Below are 14,622 nucleotides of genomic sequence, written 5' to 3' on the forward strand. Positions count from 1 at the left end.
ATCCCGATCTGCCATTGCAAATTAGGCCTTGCAAATTTGGGTGTGTTTTTGTAGAAAGATTTCATGCCGTGCTTTATTGATGGAAAACGCTTCGGCTCAACCGCCGGATTACTCCACGCGCGTCGGCCGTCTTTGTACCCGTCTGATCTACGTTTTTATTGATGGAAAACGCTTCCGCTCAACCATCGGATTATCCAAACTCTTCGGCACAACAGACTTCCATGCACGTCGGTTGTCTTCACACTCATTCGATCTGAGAATTTGTTGAAGGAAAACCTTACAAATTACTCCGTGCATATCGGCTGTCTCCGCACCCGTCCGATCTGACTTTGATCAGACGGCGCACAGCCAAACATGGAATTTCCTAGCCGGTTTGGAACATGAGTATTATTGCGCTCACATGAAGCGCGACACGTCACCTGTTGCGGTCCAATGTGAGGGTGAGAGGGCGAGCGTGCGATAGGCATGTGCATTTCTTGTGCCCGGTTTTTGCCGTGTTTACCATCGGTGCGTTGAGTCTATGATCTACATCATCAACATCTATGTGAGTGTTATTTGAGAATTTCAATTGGTTTTCATGAAGTTGTGGTGTTTCACTTGAAGAAGTGGAATGGTGCACACATCCCAATCTGTCATTGCTATAGTTTGGGGTGTGTATCTTTAGAAAGATTGCATGGCATGCTTTATTGATGGAAAACGCTTCGGCTCAACGATGGATTACTTGCATGTTTTGATCGTCTTCGCACCTGTTCGATCTGAGTTTGATCGAACAACACATAGCCAAACTTGGAACTTTCTGGCCGGTTTGCAACATGGGTGTTGTTGCGTTCACATGTCGCTCGTTGCGGTCCGAGGTGAGGGTGAGAGGGCGGACATCTCGTTCAATAGACATGTTCCATGTGGGTCCTTGGCCTTTCCGAAAACATCGTACCCAGTCTCATCATATTCCTGGCGAGGCTCTCTCTCTCTCTCTCTCTCTCTCTCTCCCTCCCTCTCTCTCTCTCTCTCTCTCTCTCTCTCTCTCTCTCTCTCTGCAAACACTAGACAAGGCCATGGCAGTCGACCTCCGCCGCCGCACACAGTGGTGCTACAAGCTCACTCTCTCCCTAGCTGGCGTTATTGCACATCACCGCTGGCTGAAGTGAATGGGCCACCGAGATGCTACAACCAGACCACTGGCAATCATTGGGTGTGAACTACAACATGATCCCGGCCATTATTTTCCGTAATATGACATTGCTCAACAATTATTATTAGACGTTTCAAACTAAAATCGTGCAATTAGTAGTTTACTCTTAGTACTTGGCAAGTAAAAGGGGATGCACATATGTCTATATAGATATATAATTGAATATATATAGTCTTAAGGGCCTTCTCGTCGACTTCACCCAAGAGCCTTCCGAAACACCCTGGTAGGCATGGGTGGTTGGCACATATTGCATTTTGGCTCGAGATCCACATCATGCGATGATCACTTTTTGAATTTCACTTCTCTAACGAAGATAATGTATTAATTCTTGGATCCACGTGTGATCACAAGGTACAATTATCTAGAAGAGAACAATACTGGATGTTAATTCATATGGAATGATGTCACTGAGCACAACGAAAACCAACAAAGACCAATGGTTATCGAATCGTAGAACCAAATCAATAAGGCACTAAGATAGCAAGGAACAGATGGAAATATACCAAGAAATTTAGCCCGAGTGTGAATAGCAATATGGGGACTAAAACTTGAAATGACAAAAAATAGAGAATCTCCAGTGATTATTGATACTAGTCGTCAACCCGTGCACTTGCACGGGCTAGCACTGTTTAAGAACATCTTGGTGATTAATATACTTTTGAAAAATAAGACATCATAATAGAGCACTACATTTAAACAGAGGAATGGATGATATAAACAAGTTAGTTAGATCCTATTAAAATGCATGTAGCTACACAGAGCGACGCCCTATATAAGAATTTGAGCATCCAACTACTTATAGTACTGTCCGGTAGAAATTAACTTACTAATTGGCTCCAAAGGGATCCAACCAAAAACAAATGCTTCAAGTCATATATGCTTTTACAATGACATTTTTAAGAATTAAAATGCTAATATGGATAGCCTGCTTAATTTGATCTAGTACTTAGCTTGACACGTAGGAATCTATTACTACGGAGAAGGTAAATGCTCATCATGTACATTCGCTCGGGAATTAAGGACAGTGGGACATGACAAGATTAGAATGTTGCAAGTTATATAGAAATATAGACCTATGCTAAAATTTCAATCATATGCATGCATTTTGTTTTAATATGAGTAGATTTTTCTAATATTGTACTTACATAGCAGGCATATATACACAACAACCATGCATCATCCACTATTGATTTGGCCATGAGCTCCATGCGGCCATGGGCACAAAACGAAATTTGTACTTGTTCCACTCTTGAACCGGTAGTGTGCCCTATGAGCCACAATAGAAATGTGGAAGTTGTTAATAATGCATATGGATTTATACTATTTTCTTTCATGTCCCCTTTGTTCGAGAAACATAATATTAATATAGAATTTAGTATATATAAGCACAAGGGAGAGTGCGGTCATTTACCAAACATTTATATGAAATATGACTGAGATATTAGAACACAATACAATTTCCACTTTTAATCAGTTAATGCAATTAAGTTCTTTGTCAAGCAATAAACCACATCGAGTATCATGGAGAGAAAGAGAAAGATCTGGTGGGCAATGTTAACATATTTTCTTTTTAAAGTAGTCACACCATCTCTAAAACCTATTCTACATAGCGATGAGGTCTGACTTATCTGCCTGGAAAATGCTGATCTCGAGATTAATCCATAAATAACTGTGTACATACAAAATTTATAAATCTAGGAAACAAACATGTCTTGAAAGTGAGTGTTGATGTTGCTGCTATTTCTAGAAAGAGGCCGTGGTGAGTGCTTCTGTTGGTACTATTTCCGGAAAGAGGCCATGGTGTATCTCCATATGTATCTAGGAAACAAAAATGTCTTTAAAATGTCAATGCAACATATAGGGGTTCACCATTGTATTAGATACTATTACTAAATTAGAACTTCTGATTTTTTAATGAATTATAATGTGTAAGCAAACCATGATATGAACATTAAGGGCATGATGTCCCATGAAATAAAGCACGACTATCAAGCTATATGAAACTCTTAGGTTAGGTAATTTTGGAATATAAATTACAACTTGCTCCAGTCATATTCAGCTCGCTACAACATATACCTCTTTACCCACAAAAAACAAACATATACCTCTAGCACCATTCTCGGCCATGGCCTCCTCTACTCCTGCCAAATAATTTCAAATTAGTATACTGTAGTTATCCATGCATAGCAAGAAAACAATGGAAGAATCAGTTCAAAATGCATATAAGAGCATGTGTGTTGTATAGATTACAGAGAGAGACAATTCATCTATACATTGATTTTCCCAAAACACAAATGATGTAATTTTGTGGCAACAGGAAGAGGAATTCAGAGAGGTAGAAGCCTATGGAGAGGTGAATCAACTCCGTACCTACAGAAGGCAAAATTCAAGTCGAGCCTGCAATAGCAGGAGCATTTAAAATGTGATCAACAATGCGACCATAATGAAACTCAAGGTAGATAAATCATTTAAAACTTCTAGCTATATATTACAAATCCTATTTTCAATCTTCATACGGATAGTATGGTAGTAATTAAGTTTTCTCACACACTTTTTTACAGTTCTTCCTAGTCTAGGGTATTGTTCGAAGAAATAGAAAAGTGTCATGCATATACTCTAAATCATTCTGCTGCACAGAATGGAACACATTAATCTGTTAATTTCATCAAAACATATTTAGCTGACAATATTTGGATCATCATCAACGTACATAGCTCCCCACTTTAAATATGGAAATGACTGAAAGGTCACTCTGTTATCATAGCTGAAAATATACTCCATATATTATTACATTTTTATAGGTAGCATCTCTAGAATCTGAACACTGGTACGTGCAAAAAAAAAAAAAGATCATGCATACATTATTAGAGACGACAGACGAACCTAGGAAATATGCTCGTGGGTGGTTGATGTAAATGGAGTTACCCCACGCTTACTGCAGGGTGACACTTTAGGTGATGCAGACCACCTAGCTGGTTCTCATCTGCGCCCCAAACCATATAATCTGATAAGTAGAAGTGTTGAAGCATACACACGGAAAAGGCGTTTTTCTTGATGAGACGTTGTGGATCAAAGGCGGAGATTATCTGGCCGCTATGGACGCTTGGTGCAGTTGATACGATTTGTGGTCATAGTTACCAAGGTAGTAGAGTGCAAAGCTTGGCAAACGTGAGAGCACGCATGAGGTAATGTGGCACGTGCACCCTTCAGTGCAGTATATATTGACCGTGTAATAGCCATTATTGGCTCTGGCAGCCATAACCTCAACTAACTGATGGCCTGGACAGGATGCAGTGCAAGAATCTTCTAATAGCATATTGACAGCATGAATTACAGGACTACAGGAGGTTCCCAACCTTCTGTTTCTCTCTCTTTTCACTACTGATTAATCTCAGTTCAACCAAAACTTTCCTTTCGAAGTCATGTGATATGCTGTATCAGTTATTGGGGAATGCATTCATTTACATGACAGAGGAAAACCGCAGAGAAAACCAATTGTAAGGGACTCAAAAGGTTTTGTGAATGAGTCTGTGATGAGATGAATGTCTGGAAGCCTTGTCCGACAACTTGTGGAAATCTACAAAATCTGAAGCCTAATATATCTGCGCAGTAGAAGAGAACTGAATAGAAGAATCTGATATGGGGGAAGGCATGCAGAACTAAAACTGCTCCGATCAAAATATTGTATCCTGAAAACTACAAATAATGAACCAATTTCTAACACTAAAACTGTTCTGAACTATCATCTAGACCATTGGTACAATTAATGAAGAACAAATCGAACTTTATTTCATATTCCCTCCGTCCCAAAACACTACTGGAATTTTGGTATATGCGGGTGTGCGGCTCTTCGCCGAGAGCCAAACCACGGATACTCGGCAAACTTCGGTACGCCGAGAGCCGCACTAGGCAAAAGTGGGTTCACGGCAACTAGCCCATGCTGCCGACACAGTGTCACGGCGAAGAGACTACACCCGGCGAACGGTATAGATGCCGAGAGCACCACACGGCAAATAGTAGCCATGTGGCATGCCCGTTCGCACCTGACGGCTCCGTCAGTTTCTTTTCATATTACCAGGAGCCGGTTGTCGATGCTCGGTAGAATATATGCCACATCCTATTTTCCTTTTGTGTGTGTGTTCTTTTGCCCTCTATTTTTTTGTCTGATATTTCATATCTTTTATGACTAAAGTTTCAAAAAGCCATGACTTCTGATGACTTGTGTTTTGGGTTAGATTTTTGAAATCTCAACTTCTATGCACTACTCCCTCCATTCCTTTACGTAAGGTGTATTATTTTTACCACGGTGACCAAGCCACAAAATTATAGAGGATTTAGGACGAAGTTATCCTTGGCTAATTTGTTCATTAGTGACAAGTAAATCAATTAGGCCAGGAAAGAAAGAGATACTTTTTTTTTGCGGTGGCAAGAAAGAGATACTTGCAATAGGGATAAAGATTCTTACTGAGCACGGCTACAAACGGAGAAGACCCCTAGACCTAGGGTTAGGACCTGTACTGAGAGGGCTCTTAGTACAGGAAGATATTACCGAGAAGCGGTTATCGACCCTGGTACTGAGTAAGCCACATCCTATTTTCCTTTTATTTTTGTGTATTTCTTTGCCACTCTCATTTTATGTCTGATATTTCATGTCTTTTAATAACTGAAGTTTCAAGATGCCATGACTTTTGATGACTTGTCTTTTGGGTTAGATTTTTTCAAATCTCAACTTCTAAGCACTATAATGTAAAAGAATGATAACAGAGACCCGCCATAACACGGAGAAGCACGTATTCATCAACCCCTACCCCTTCTCGGTGCTGATCTATTCCGTAGACCGTCCGAGCCACGATATAAGGGCGCACGGTCGGAAAACCACATCTCAATAATGTGTAACTAAAATGGTAAGGTGCATTGAGAAGCATGTAGGAGAATAAAGGAGATGTAAACAATAACAAAAAGAATAACACGTATTTACCGAGCACGACTAGAACGGAGAGGATGTGTAGACCTTGGGTTAGGACCTTTACCGGGAGTCGTTTATCGACTCTCGGCAAAGGCCACACATCCTCTTTTCCTTTCATTTGTGTGTGTTTCTTTGCCACTCTCTTTTTTATGATATTTCATGTCTTTTAATGACTAAAACTCCAAAATTCCATGATTTTTGATGACTTCTGTTTCCAGTTAGATTTTTTCAAACCTCAACTTCTAATTAAGCACTATAAAGTAAAAGAATGAAAACAGTGGCCTGCCGTAACACGGAGAAGCAGGTATTCACCAACCTCTACCCCCTCTCGGTGCCGGCCAACACCATAGACCGCCGGGGCCGCCGGCTGGGTGCTCGGTCGGAAAGCCGCCCAAGGGGGGGTCCGGCAACTAGCCTTGCATGCATGTGGCCAAGGCATATGTATGAAAGGGCGGTGTGGTGCATGAATACCCAATGCACATCCTTGATGTGGTAGATGCGTCACAGACCAGACATATGCACGGGCCGGAACATCGAGGACTAGCTGCATTCGTCACCCAGATCGAGCCGGCGGCGGGCGATCATGTGAGGGAAAGGGTGGTGTGGTGTACAGGTCCATAGTTAGTAACTAGATGGATTCTTCTCTCTATTTGATCTTCAATACAATGTTCTCCTCGATGTTCTTGGAGTTCTATCGGATGTAATCACTTTTTGCGGTGTGTTTGTTGGGATCCGATGAATTGTGAGTTTATGATCAGATTTACCCATGAATATTATTTGAGTTTTCTCTGAACTGTTCTATGCATGATTGTTATAGTTTCGTATTTCTCTCCGATCTATTGATTTGGTTTGGCCAACTAGATTGGTTTATCTTGCAATGAGAGAGGTGCTTTGTAATGGGTTTGATCTTGCGGTGCTCAATCCTAGTGACAGAAGTGGACATGACACGTATTGTATCATTGCTATTAAGGATAGAAAGATGGGGTTTATTCATACGTGAGTTTATCTTGTCTGCATCTTGTCATCTTGCTTAAGACGTTACTCCGTTCTTTATGAACTTAATACTCTAGATGCATGCTGGATAGCGGTCGACGTGTGGAGTAATAGTAGTAGACGCAGGCACAAGTTGGTCTACTTGTCTCGGATGTGATGCATATAGATGGTCATTGCCTTGGATATCGTCGTAATTATTCGTTTTTTTATAAATTGACCAATGATAATTTGTTTACCCACCGTATACTATTTGTAAGAGAGAAGCCTCCGGTGAAAAAATATGGCCCCCAGGTCTATCTTTTATCATATATTAAAACCAAAAATACCTTGCTGCATTTTTACTTTATTTATTTTATTTTTTATTTTACTCCAATCTATCTATCTATCACCATCCAATTTAATCTTGCTCGTAACCGTCGAGGGATTGACAACCCCTTATTCACGTTGGGTTGCAATGATTTGTTGTTTGTGTGCAGGTGCTGCTAACGAGGTGTTGCTTGGTTCTCCTACTGGATTGATAACCTTGGTTTTTAACTGAGGAAAATACTTATCTCTAATGTACTGCATCATCCCCTCCTTTTGGGGGAAATCCCAACGTAGTTCACAAGTAGCAGGAACAAGGACGGACCAGCTAACTGGATAGGATCCTCGACAGACCATGCTAGATCCATGGCACCTCGGATAAACCTACAAATCATACTAACCGAAACTACTGGGCCTTCAAGAAAGCCAGGAAAATGGTGACACAGGGTCAAATAAAGGCCAACCTCGTCGCCAAGACGAGGACGAACCTCGGCGGTTGAACAATGGCGGCCAGAAACAATTCCCTCCCAAGGTAAAAAATGTGAACATGACTTACGTCACTCACATCCCCAAACGGGAAAGGAAGCGAGCACTTCGGGACATTCAGGCCTTAGAGCTCATCTCCCCAAAGCATAATCCATGGTCGGCTTACCGATCACATTCTACAAGCATGACCACCCGACCAGCATCCGGCATGGAGGATCGGCAGCTTTGGTCTTGGATCCCATTATCGATGGATTCCACTTAACACACATCCTTATGGACGGAGGCAACAGTTTGACCCTGATCTATGCGGATATGGTTAGAAATATGGGCACTGATTCATCTCAGATGAAGCCCAACACCACCACCTTCAAAGGTTTCATACCTGGTGTTGAAGCTTGCTGCACGGGAACAATCACACTGGAAGTAGTCTTTGGATCACCCGAGAACTTTTGGAGTGAAGATTTAATCTTCGATGTCGTTCCCTTTCGAAGCGGCTACCACGCACGGCTCGGGTGCATCGCATTTCCTCATTTCAATGCAGTCCCGCACTATGCATATCTAAAGCTAAAGAAGCCGAGACCAAATGGTGTTATCATAGTCAATGATAACACCGAACGCTCCCTCCGAACAGAGGAGCAGACCGCTGCTACTTGTGAGCTGCATTGGGATTTCCTCGAAGAGGAGAGGATGTGTGATCCCGGCAACAGCCGGCCTTTTTTCACTTCCTTTCTACTTTTTTACCATATTGTATCTTTTAGAAGTCTCTTTTGTTAAATCTTGGCATGTACAGCTTGACCATATGAAATAAAGGAGAATGTACCGTTCGAGGTCACCACACATATACTCATGTTCCTCTCATTTCCTGCCTTTGAGTCAAAAGACTACTTTCACGACACAAACGTTATTTATATAATTAACCGTGGGCTCAGCTTTTAGTCTCGTGCCTAACTTACACGTCCGAAGTGTATATTCGATGTGACGGATGTTGCGTTATATGCATCATTTTCGAACCTCGATTTTTATCAATAGTTAGGTTGCCCGGTTCCTGTGCTTACCTCTTACGTTCCCGACCTATTCGGCTAAGAGTGTAAAGGAAGAACCACTGCGATTGCGCTTCCAACTCAGATGGTAAAGCGTCATAGTGGAGAAAGCCAAAAACTGACTGTCTTGGTAAGCGTAAACTGGTCGGCCAACCGATGACAGTGTCAAACAAAGGATCATTAGAGATCATCCATGTCAAACGAGGGGCTTTTCTTAAAATAAGCTGAAGTGACCAGTGGCCTAAACCCTGGCTAACCACCGAACAGTTCACACATCGGGGGCTTCTCACCAGCCTCCACAATTAAGCTCCTAGGACTAAGTGAAAGCTATAAAACCAATATAGTCTAATTGCCTTGTTTCCCTATGCACGGGCCGCCTCCGGGAACCGAGATGTCGGCTAAGGGTCAAGATTGCCTATGAAACACCCTTTGTACCCTATACAAAGGGGCTGAAGCCGCCGACTGGTTGCTTTCACTATTAAATCGGTCACATAGGAATCAAAAATATACATATATACACATACACACATCGGAATAAAAAGACACATTTATTTTAAACAAAAGAAAGTTTTTTACATCCCACTAAACTTCGGCATTCCTAAGTGCAAACTTAAAAATACAAGGTGTCCTTAGGGCACTGGGCCTCTGTGATCCGAGCTCCCTCCATCACCCCAGCAAGGAACTGCTCTGTTGTCCGGTCTTTCCCTTCAGGGGGCCCTGAGGCCATGAGCGTCACATCAAGGCGTGGATAGTGTGTCCTCATGCAACCATATGCCCGCTGGACGCCCTCCAAGCACATGGACCATTTCCAGCGCGTCACTTGGGGGCCAGCTTCTTGCAAACAGGCCACCAGACCGAAGAAGCTGGTCAGCAGTGCTTCCGCGGGCTAGAGATGGACGCAGAGATCTTCCAGCACCAGCTTGGCCATATGGAAGAGCTCCATTAGCTACTTCATCTGGTGATTCAGCAGCTCCGGATGCGATGGTGCCTGGATCTGTTGCCAGAACGCTCTCTCCATAGCATGGCCCTGATGTAATGGCCGGCGTCCGATGCGCACTTCGGGAGATCCGCGAGGGCCTCTGCGGATCGCCATAGTTGAGTGTGTTCGACGAACCCCTTGTGGCCAAAAACACACTGAAGCAAAATGGCCTAGTAGCTGTGATCTGCCTCACTTGCTGGAGCGCTTCACTATATGTCTCCGTCGTATCTATAATTTTTATTGTTTCATGCCAATATCGTATAACTTTCATATACTTTTTGCAACATTTTATATTTTTTGTGACTAACATATTGATCCAGTGCCAGTTCATGTTTGTTGCATGTTTTTTGTTCCACAGAATATCCATATCAAACGAAGTCCAAATGCGGTAAAAATTTACGAATATTTATTTTGGAATATATGTGATATATGGGAAAAAGAATCAATGCGCAATGTTGCCCAAGGGGCCCACAAGCCCAAGGGGCGCCCCCTACCCTAGGCGTGCCTGGCAGGCTTGTGGCGCCCCTGTAAGGCGGTTGGTGCCCTTCTTTCGATGCAAGAAAGATAATATCTGAAATAAAATCGTGTTAAATTTTCATCCCAATCGGAGTTATGGATCTTCGACAATTTAAGAAAAGATGAAGGTCCAGAAAACAGGAATGCAAAACAGAAGAGAAACAGGGAGATAGATCCAATGTCGGAGTGCTCCTGCCCTCTGGGAGCCATGTAGGCAATGGACTATAGGGGAAATTCTCCTCCCATCTAGTGGGCAGGCCAAGTAAGAAGAAGGAGGGGGGCTCTCTCCCCTCTCTCCCGGTGGCGTCGAAGCGCCGCCGGGGCTATCATCTTGACGACAATCTACACCAACAACTTCGCCTCCATCAACATCAACTCTCTCCCCCTCTATGCAGTGGTGTAACCTCTCTATTCATGTTGGGGAACGCAGTATTTCAAAAAATTTACCTACGATCACGCAAGATCTATCTAGGACATGCACAACAACGAGCGGGGAGAGTGTGTCCATGTACCCTCGTAGACTGAAAGCCGAAGCGTTTAGTAACGCGGTTGATGTAGTCGAACGTCTTCGCGATCCAATCGATCCAAGTACCGAACGTATGGCACCTCCGAGTTCTGCACACGTTCAGCTCGATGACGTCCCTCGAGCTCTTGATCCAGTTAAGGACGATGTAGAGTTTCATCAGCACGACGGCGTGGCGACGGTGATGATGATGTTACCGGCGCAGGGCTTCTCCTAAGCACTACGACAATATGACCGAGGTGTTAACTGTGGAGGGGGGCGCCGCACACGGCTAGTAACAATTGATGTGTGTTCTAGGGGTGCCCTCCCAGCGTATATAAAGGAGGGAGAGGGAGGGAGGTAGCCTAGGGCACGCCCAAGTAGGAGGAATCCTACTTGGGCCCCTAGTCCAATTCGCCCCCCTACCATATTTGGAGAAGGGGGAAAGGAAGGAGGGGGAGGGGAAGGAAGTAGGAGTCCTACTTCTTACTTTCCTTTTCCTCCTCTCCTTTCCCTTTCTCTCCACACGGCTGGCCCTATAGGGGGCGCACCAGCCCCTTGTGGGCTGGTGTGTTCCCTTACTTGGCCCATCACTACTGCAGGATGATCCAAACACGACACTACGATCAGAGAGACCCTTCGACGAAACTGTGTGCGATGCCATAATCGCAAACGGTGGTGTAGAAGAACCGTAAAAAAGGTGCCAAACGTTTGGCGATGGCGGAGCTATCAAACACAGTTCAGATTTTAGTTGCGTGTGCGATGCAGGGCATACGGTTCAGCTCAATGAACTGTTTGCGATGAGGAGGAACAAAATAAACGGGCAGCCTGATAAAGGCGTGTGCGATATAGAGCATACGATTCACTCAGATGAACTGTTTGTGATTAGGCAACACAAAAGAAACGGTCAGCCAGATCAAGTTTTGAGTGATACGCGGCAAACAGGTCCGTAATAAAAAATGTGTGAGAAGACCAATAATAACACAGACGATTGCTGCTAATAAGCCATGTGATTTGCTCTGTCTACAGTAGTATATATATATATATATATATATATATATGTATATATATATATGTATATATATATATGTATATATATATATATACATCTGGGATATTCTGTTACCCTACATGAACTGATGAATTCAAGCGGCTGAGAACTGATGAAATTCGAGCTCTTGAACTGATGCTTTCTGTTTCTGTTAAAAAGCATCTTCTTTAGTTCAATTTTTTTGGATTTTTTTTTCGAAATGGGGCGTGTAATATATCGTTGGAAAGCTCTTAACACCTACATTACAATTTTATAATTTGTTTTTGCAAAAAATTATGGTTTAAGAGCAGTTTTGAAAAAACTATTTTTTTCAAAACCGAAAACGTGAATCGTATTTTGGGCTTAATTTTCAAACGGTTTGTCGGAATTGAGCAAATGAGATGGAGTTGGAAAGCTTGTAAAAATCCGCATCTTCCATATATCTATTTTTTTTTCAAATTCTATATGATTTAAAAGTAATTAGAAAAAGATGAAATTCTGGGCGAAAAGTATTTTCGCTGTTTTTTGCAAACGTTTTGTCGGATTGACGCAAACGATACAGCGTTGGAAAGCTATGGAAAGTGCGCAACTTTTACGTATAGAAAGTTTTTTCTAATTCCTTACGGTTTAAATACAAATTCAAATACGGTTAAAGTTGGTTTTGAACGTGATTTTGTTAAAAGTTTATTGAAATGGTGCAAATAATATACCATTGAAAAGCTACCAAAAATGCGAAACTTAGTCATGTTAAACATTTTCTCAAATTCGCAATCGTTTAAGAGTAATTTTGGTTACGGCAAGACGGATCCTGCTGTTTTCCCGTCTGAAAACAAAGTACTCGTACTGATATATGTATGTGTTTGTACTGAGCTATTTTTTGTAGAGTAATTTTGAATTATTCCAAAAAAGAGTACTTGTACTGATGTTTGCATGGGTTTGTACTAAGCATGTTTTCACTAACTAGACTTTGCTCTGTTTTGGGGTAATATTTTGCTCGTAAATTTTCAATGGTTTACTGTATCGTCGCCCCTGTACTTGCATGGTTTGTATCATCGAACTGAATAATTTTTTATTCGAAAAGAAAATGTTTTTTTTTGTTTTTTTTAACTCAACATTTTTTTGACAACGATGTTCTGAACTTCTCTCATTTTACGACTTGTACTGAGGTACTTACTAAGCAGGATTTTTATGGGGTTTCTTTTTTTGCTTGAACTTTTACAATTTGAATTTCTGCCATTTCTTTTATTCTGAACGGACCATCGTTTTTAACTCATACTGAGGTACTTACTTTGCCCGAACTGGGGTGGCTGTCGCGTGTCTTGGCGAGGAAGAAGACGAAGCTCGGGGGAGAGGCTGGATTCGGCCGGCGGCTAGTCCGGTCAGTAGGATGCTGCGCAAGGCGGGGGGTGACAGGCGTAGGGCGGCGGGGCTCGGAGTGGCGGCGCACGACGGAGGGGCTCGGGGTGGCGGCGCGGGGCGGGGATAGTGGTGGGCGGCGGCGGAGGAAGGCTGGGACGGCGCGCAGCAGCCGCCGGAGCCGGGGACAGGCCGACGAGCTTGTCAGAGGGGAGGCATGCGGGAAGGTTCCGGCACCCGTCGACGGGGAGGTGCGCGAGGAGGGGCCAGCGCCCGTCAGAGGGAAGGCGCGCGGGAAGGTGCCGGCGAGCCCATCGGCGGGGAGGCGTGCGGACGGCTGGCCGGCGGCAACACGTGGGTCGGAGGAGCGACCCGTCACGGCACCGCGGGCTCCCTCGCTCCGGCTACCGCTATCGCTCACTCGCCCGCGACGGCTGCCTCCGGCAGTAGGAGGCGGGTTAGGTTGGGGACGGGTCGGGGAGTTTCTACTGTCATCTGCTTGTCGCACCCTTATAGGGACCAAGGGTAATAGAATAATATTCTGTTACTAGTAACAGAATAGTCCAGCCCTATATATATATAACTGAAATAAACATCCAATTACATAAGTGACTATACAGATCATTCGCACACAGCTCAATAAACAATTGCGTGCATAGTAGAGTAGGAGAAACGATCGTCTAGTCATCTACTTCTTATGACGCTCCCGCCACTGCTATGTGGCTCGATCCCTCGTCTGGGTCAGGAAGAAGACAATTCCTCATGTGAACGATCTGCCTGTACATCTCGTAGCTTGTGTACGCGCCCATGGTCGCGTACTTGACATGTTGTTCATCCAGTCTCTTATGCCACACACTGTGCTAGGCGTTCATGCCCTTATTGCACCCATTCTTCATCTTCATGTAGTAGGGGTCGATGATGGCTGAGGCGAGGTCAACCAGGGAGTTCAGTTTGTTTTTCTCGCTGCCCTAGACCTTGTAGTGGCTTTGGATGATGACAAGATTCGGGCATTTCAAGTCTGAAACCTTGAGCGCTTTTAGATCGTTGGTGGTGTCCACTCTAGCAAAACTGTAGTCGGAGTTGTTGATAAACCTGGAGAAACGCTCGCCAGGCCTTGTGGCAAGGTGGTAGTGGTAGACAAGGACGTCATGTCACACGCACAACTGGGCGACGACAACCTTCTGATCATGCCCGGCACGACCGCTGGTGTACTCGAGGTCGATGCCAACAACTTGATACTTGTCCTCGACAAGGAACTGCTC

The sequence above is a fragment of the Triticum aestivum genome, chromosome 3A (assembly GCF_018294505.1).
Source record: "Triticum aestivum cultivar Chinese Spring chromosome 3A, IWGSC CS RefSeq v2.1, whole genome shotgun sequence".
NCBI classification, from domain to species: domain Eukaryota; kingdom Viridiplantae; phylum Streptophyta; class Magnoliopsida; order Poales; family Poaceae; genus Triticum; species Triticum aestivum.